This window comes from Cryptomeria japonica, chromosome 7, assembly GCF_030272615.1.
Source record: "Cryptomeria japonica chromosome 7, Sugi_1.0, whole genome shotgun sequence".
In the NCBI taxonomy this organism is placed as follows: domain Eukaryota; kingdom Viridiplantae; phylum Streptophyta; class Pinopsida; order Cupressales; family Cupressaceae; genus Cryptomeria; species Cryptomeria japonica.
The window spans coordinates 119,218,053-119,225,396 of record NC_081411.1 but is presented as its reverse complement, the minus strand read 5'-3'; positions in this window follow the sequence as shown (position 1 = coordinate 119,225,396).

The window sequence follows — 7,344 nt, the reverse complement described above, 5'->3', positions numbered from 1 at the left end:
AGGACACCCTACTACAGTTTGAGGAACTTATTTATTATGTTTTACCATATAATTTGGCTATGGCACTTGATGTTTTCACTCTAGGATTCACTCCCTTCTAGAAATTATGGTTTTCATTTTGAGTTCCCCACATGTGGTTGAGCCGGTGTAGATGGTTCCTTCGTTTTTGGATGAGGATGTTGATGTTGTTATAACCAACATTTTAGGGGCGTGTGACCCACCTAAGGAAGGAACAATTCATAAGTTTCTCAAGTCATGATGTATGATTTTTTTATTGTTAGCTGAGTTAGGTTGTTCACACCCCAATTTTGTTTGGATTTTTTTTATAATGTCTCACTATTTACATTTGGGGGTTGGTATTTTGATCATTTAGGATTTTTGTATGAGGTTTCATCTACTAGTTGGGCTAGTTGGAAATGGAAATTTATCATCTTCTCATAATTTTGTAACTAAGATACAACCAGAGGATTTCTTCTTGGTTCTTTCTTGCCGGCATGCTATTTTGAACGAGGTTTTTGTAAACTTTTACTTATTAATAAAATGTTCAATGGCATTGCCACTTTTATCAAAATATATATATATATATATTTTAATATTTTTAAACAACAATAATAAAGTATTATAAAAATAAGTTTAATTTCTTTAATTCTAAGTTTTAAAAATAAATTTGTGAGTAAATTATTCATACATTTTTTACTTTATTTTAGACTAAAAGAGTTTCTCTTACTTTCTTATGAAAAAATTTCATTTACATGATCAACCATTTTATACATTTGTCCATACTTAGTTCTTTCCACATTTCATCGTCAAATTTATTTTATTGTAAATAATTAGTCGTAAGTCAACTCAAATTACTAAGATGCACAATCAAAGGGCAAGATACAAAAGGAGTTGTAGACTAAAGCTCACTACTCCAAAGTAGGATACAGATTTGCCCAAGTTGTCAAAATGACACATTATCTTCTGAAAGGTACAAGGAAATAAAATGTAATGAACAAGATATCCTAATCATGAAACTACCCTAAAGCCTCTGTGTCACGCAAACAATATCATGGCAAACACAAGTCACCCATTCAATATCCCAAAAAATCTATCACCTTGAAATATATGATCATCAAAACTCATCGCAAATTGAAATTCACACTTATTCTTCTATCGATATGCTTGCATATCATTCACAATCAATTCATATTAATTGATACATAAATTCACACATCTGTGTACATCTTTATATACTAGTTTATTCATTGAAACCATCAACTAGGTCAACCACATATAGACTATACATATATTACACAAGGTCAACCACCAAGAGAAACTACACCAAATTTGGTCCACCTGAGGAGATGAAAGGGACTCAAATACATCACAACAAGTATTCCAAAGTTAATTCAAACAAATAGAACACACTAACACATCCTCCAAATTAGGCATCAAATGTAACATGTAAATAAACAATAAAGAGCATTAACTAGTCAACTCAAAAACATCACCCAATGTAAATTACATGGTGTGGATCATCACACGCCACAAAAAGATCCATTACAACATGTTAATTCAAACTCCAATGCATATTCAAAATAAAGAGTATGATCCAAATAAGATAAACCAATTGAATCAGCCAAAAACCAACATAGCTAACCACACCGAACAACAAATCAACATAACTTCACCTGCCATTCAAACCAAGACTCAAATTTTAAACTAGAACATAACACAAACAATATGAACATTTGAAAATTGATCACACCAATGCAAAGAGAATGGAGTTATACTCCACATTTAAATAATCTCAGAAAGATACTTATATCAAATATATAATAGCTCTTTAAAGTTAGTCTCTAAGATTGAAATAGACTAACAACAATGGGACCAGAGGCTTGGTGCAAACTAGTTGATTCTCTAGTAGCTCTTCAAAGGTTGCACTATAGTTATACTATCAAAGGTGGTGTTGTGGTTGAATATAGAGCGAAACTTCACAGTGCAAAGGATAGGCCAAATATGTAGTGATAGGGTTGCACTACTAGTGGAGGTGACAAACAAGTGGAGCTTTGTCACCTATATTAGTGGTAACACTATTGAGAGTAGTAGGAAATCATGGGGGGCAAGAAATTGTGGTCCCTTTCTAGAAGGAGGCTATGGGCCCATATGACATATAGACTTATATGACATGTTCTACTAAAAAGTTGCCCCAAATGTACCTAGCTTTGAAATTGATGAATTATATAGAATCACAAGGTTTTAATGCCTTATTTATGCACAAGACACCTTAGAAATTAGCTACTTATGAATGGCCACTTATAAATCCTCCAGTTCAAAATGGCTTCATCATTTATATTTTGAAAGAAATAAATGTTATAGTTGACTTTCTTTAGCCTCCTAGATGTAATGGAATAACTAAAATGTTGTTCAAATTATCAAAAGTTGCTGAAAGATTTTAAAATAAGATAAACTCTATACAGAATTATTTTCTTCATCAAACCATTTGCATTTTTTTATAAGATCATTTGAATACTACATAAAAAATCTACTATATTCCCTACCTTGAAAATCTGCATTTTTTTATAAGCTCCAAGAAGCCTGCATCAAAACACAAATTAATTGGATTAATAAGAGTTGTTAGAATGAATGAATAATTAATCTTTATATACGTTCAGTATAAAGCAATATTATATGTTGTAAATGAGTCAATAGATGCCAAACAAATGTGTCATTATCAATTAATTAGTTCTAAAGTAATCCCAATTAGATTCATGTTAGATTGTCAATATTCTAGTTAGATGTCATGTTAAATTCCAAATTTATAGGGGATTATTGAGCGGTTTTTTAACTCCTTTCCAACTATAAATTTACTATCCATTTTGATGAATATATAGTGGGTCTCTGCTGCTTATTTTATTTCAATTTGGTACCAGAGCATTTTCTCTTGTTCTTGATCCCTCTGAATATCTCTTTGATCTTGGATTATTGAAAATACTTTTACCAATTGACATACAATACATGCTGTAAGGTCCTTATAAGTTGAGTGAAGGGTTCAGCCAAATCTGTGGCTTAACGAGATTCGAACGATTGACTATGGGGCACACCATTGAGATTCAATAGTGGAGAAAAGAAAGAAAGGATTGCATGGACCTGTTCTCCTTCATGCCAATGACCTATGCACTAGAGGAGAGTCATTGATTTATTTCATCATCTGCCATCGCATAAGGTTTTTCTGGAACTAGATATATAGATTTATAAATTCTTATTTTCTACCAAAGGAAATGAGAGTTAAATAGAAAAGCTTATTTAATTTTCATAGGAAGGTAGGCTATCTGGTTGCCTACTATTATTGTTTTAAAGAATTGTTTTTACAGCCCATATTAATAAATATATAGGACTTCTAATTGCATTCCACTGCTTGGCGTATTCTTGTTGTTGCAGCGGTGGCTGCTGCAAAAATCCACATTCTTTTGACCAATGGAGGAAAATTTAAACATTTATTGATGTGGTGATTGATTTAAAACCTGTAATTGCTGGTAACATTTTTTTTGTTGATAAAATCACATTAAAAAAATGGGGTTTGATATTGTCTAAACTTTTTAATTGCCATTGTATGCACGGGTAGACATTGCGTTGTGAAGTGTATGCTGAGAACCAAAAAAGAGACACATAAAAGTGATTTATATTTTATTCATCTTTAAAGCGGTAAATCTGATGGAGTTATATCTTATTGAATGATATAAGCTTGATGGGGTACGTTATGTTACCTCGAAGCTTAAGATATAGATTTTAATGGAAGGTATAATAATTAGCCTATTCTAAATGGTATTGAGGTTAAACCAGTTATTTCTGAAACAACCATTACAGACTTCAAGAAATGAGGACGGAAGCAATGATACGTTTGTCAAGGTTTAACCATCTCTCATGTAGAGAAAATGAGTACCTTCATAGGAACATTGACAACTCTCAATGGTTTCTATGGTGGGAATCAGATTTTAGACCACTTTAGATCTATTATTTCTAATGTGGTTTATAAAATTATTATTAAATTTAGTGTAGAGTAGTTTAAGTCTTAGCTTAATTATTTAATTTCAGAAGAGTAGGTGGGTTTTTGTCATAGGAAGATAAATTTTGGATGGAATGGTGATTGTTATCGAGGTTATCCATTTTATGGTAATGTCAAAGAAAAGGCGATGTTCATTAAACTAGATATGGCTAAAGCTTATGACAAGGTTAAGTGATAGTTTTTGCATAAAATTCTTATAGCCTTTAAATTTAGTAATGATTGGTTGTTCAACTAGCTATGAGTTCTGTTACTTATAATTATTTCTCCATCATTATTAATAGTGAGCCATCTAACTTATTTGGGGCTTCTAGGGGTCTCTAAAAAGGGGATACTCTATATCACCACTTGTTTATTATTATGGCAGGGGGCTTGGGGAGATTCATTAAGTCCAAAGTTTCCCAAGATTTGATTCAAGATTGAAATTGGGGTAATAGATTGCAAACTCAATCCCACTTATAGTTTGTGGATGATACTATTTTAATGGGTGTCATACGAAGTCATGAACTTGAGAATTGTTGGTGTAATTATTTATTCATATATGACATAATTACACCTTACTTAAGTCGACTTAGGTAAATGCATAACATTGTAGTTTGCATATGAGACACTTAGGGATATGCATACATTGGGAGTTTGTATGTAGAAGATATTCCACTTTTTATGGTGTGATATTGTTGTTACTTTATCATATCCACTTATTGTGGGATGATAATTCCACCTTTGGTAGGTGATCCACCTCATGTAGAATATTTTATTATTTCTCCTACCTACCCTTGCAACTCATTGAGCCACATGTCATATTTATGTGCTCTCTTTTCTCTTAGCCTTTCCTTTATCAAAGGCTCGTCTACATTGTATGTAATTCTTGATAATCCAGTTGGTCAGTATTTTGCATCATTGATAGAAATATAATTTATTCTTGTCATATTTTGTTCTCTCTTATTTGTGCTATCAATTGGATTCTAGATCTTGACAAATTCTCACATGGTACCAGAGCCATTAGCGTGCCATTAGTTTGCCAATTGAGAGAAATTTGATGTTATTTGGGGTTTTGCATTTTGGAGCTTTTTATTGCAGGTTATTATTGGAGCTTGCTTGGTCAAACCTGAGGTGACCATTGGATTGAAGAGGTTAGAGAAAGTCAAATTTTCCTTTTGTTTTGTCCAAATCCAACATCCAAGCCCAAATCTAGAGTCGTTTGAAGGTGGAGGGTGGTGACTTGTCCCAGCAACGATCTACAATTTTTGAGCATTTTTGGCCAAATTCATCATCATCATTGTGCTCAGAATGCCCAAAAACCCAAGATCACATGTTCTTTCATTCAAATCAGGTTTCATCATCTTGAGTTGAAAAATTTCTCTCCTAGGTTGTCGTACAAACATGTTACAAGTTTGATTTTTTTAAATTTTTTGTTTTTTGTTTTTTAATTTTTCAAAAAAATTTAAGAAAATCAAATTAAAAATCAAATTTTATTAATTATGGGGGGGCATTTTTTAAGCTTGAAAGTTTAAAAAAATAAAATGGACTTTATTGTCCGCGGGCACTATGGGTACCTTAGTACCCTGTAGCCTCGAAGTGTACCTGCAAGTAGCCGCAATGTACACTATGGTGTCACAGGTTGCGAGTATCATAGGTACACCAGGAGGTTCCACAGGTGTCTCGCCCACAAGAAACACTTTTTTTTTAAGTTTTAAAAAAATGGTTTTTAATTAAAATTTTTAATATGTTTTTTTTTAATTAAAGTTTTTTTAAATAATAAAGTGCTTTTTTCAAGAATGTCAAAAATAAAATAAAAAATTCATTTTTTTCTTTATTAGTTTTTAATAAAGTTTTTTTTAATTTTAGGTTTTCTAAAAAATCATTTTTATTAAGATTTTTAATCTTTTAAAAACAAAATTGCATTTAATAAATAAACAAATTGGGAACAATTCTTCTTGTCCACCTTCACACTTCTATGTAGCATTCTCCAACCGGAAGCCATGGGGGGGGTGAGGGAGAGGTGGGGGGGGCGAGGGGAGGGTTAGTTTTCTTCTTTATATCTCTTGGTGACATTCCAATTGGAGGCATCTTCGTCTGTAGTATTCTATAGGGCATCATTTTGGTGGCATCATCTTCATGTTTCCAGATTTACATCATCATGATGTATTCTCTTGCATTAGCAATGTTGTAATCGCAGTATCATAAAGTGCCACATCTCCTTGTACTTTCTCATTGTTGACATATTTTTTATGTAATCCTCTTGTACACGTAGAATAGTAATATTCATGTGAGACTTTTATTCTCTATTTTAAAAAGTATTTGGATCGAGTACATCTTCCATTGGTGTTCATCCATTTGTCTCCTTGTGAGACTTGGTGCATGGCTCCCATTGACACTTAGATTGTAAACATTTGTGCATGGCTCCCATGAGACTTTGATTGTACTAGTATTTTTGTCATTTATGAGTATCTAGGTGATTCTAAAAGCAAGTTGTCTCCATTCCTAATCTTCATTTTGTTGCAATGAGTGATTCATCATCATCATTGGCATTGGTACTTGCTTTTGTTACACTTTGACATTATTGGTCCAGCATTGGCTCTCTTTCTTCCCAATGGAGAGGTATTTTGGTCAACATCATTGGACCATCATTGCAGGATATTCTACATTAATGGGGGGATACATGGTCTTTCTTCTTCTCTCTTATGGGGGGAATTTTTCATCACATGAGGTTTTGTTCTTCTCATTCATCATTGAGAAAATTGTATGCTTTCATCTCTCTTTTGAGGGGGGATTTTTTCCCATTGGGTTTTTCTCCCTTTTTCCATTTGTTAGAGATTGCATTGCATTGGTTTGCATGCATTTGCATTTCTACATGGGTACCTAACATGGCCTTGTAGATGGGACCCATCATCCATTGTTAGCTTAAGTGCATCCCCCTAAATTGCACTTAAGGGAGGGTGTTAGTGTAATTATTTATTCATATAGGATATAATTACACCTTACTTAATTGGACTTAGGTAAATGCATAACATCATAGTTTGCATATGAGACACTTAGGGATGTGCATACATTGGGAGTGTGTATGTAGGAGAATTCTAAAAGCAAGTTGTCTCCATTCCTAATCTTCATTTTGTTGCAATGAGTGATTCATCATCATCATCATTGACATTGGTACTTGCTTTTGTTACACTTTGACATTATTGGTCCAGTATTGGCTCTCTTTCTTCCCAATGGAGAGGTATTTTGGTCAACATCATTGGACGATCATTGCAGGATATTCTACATTAAGGGGGGGATACATGGTCTTTCTTCTTCTC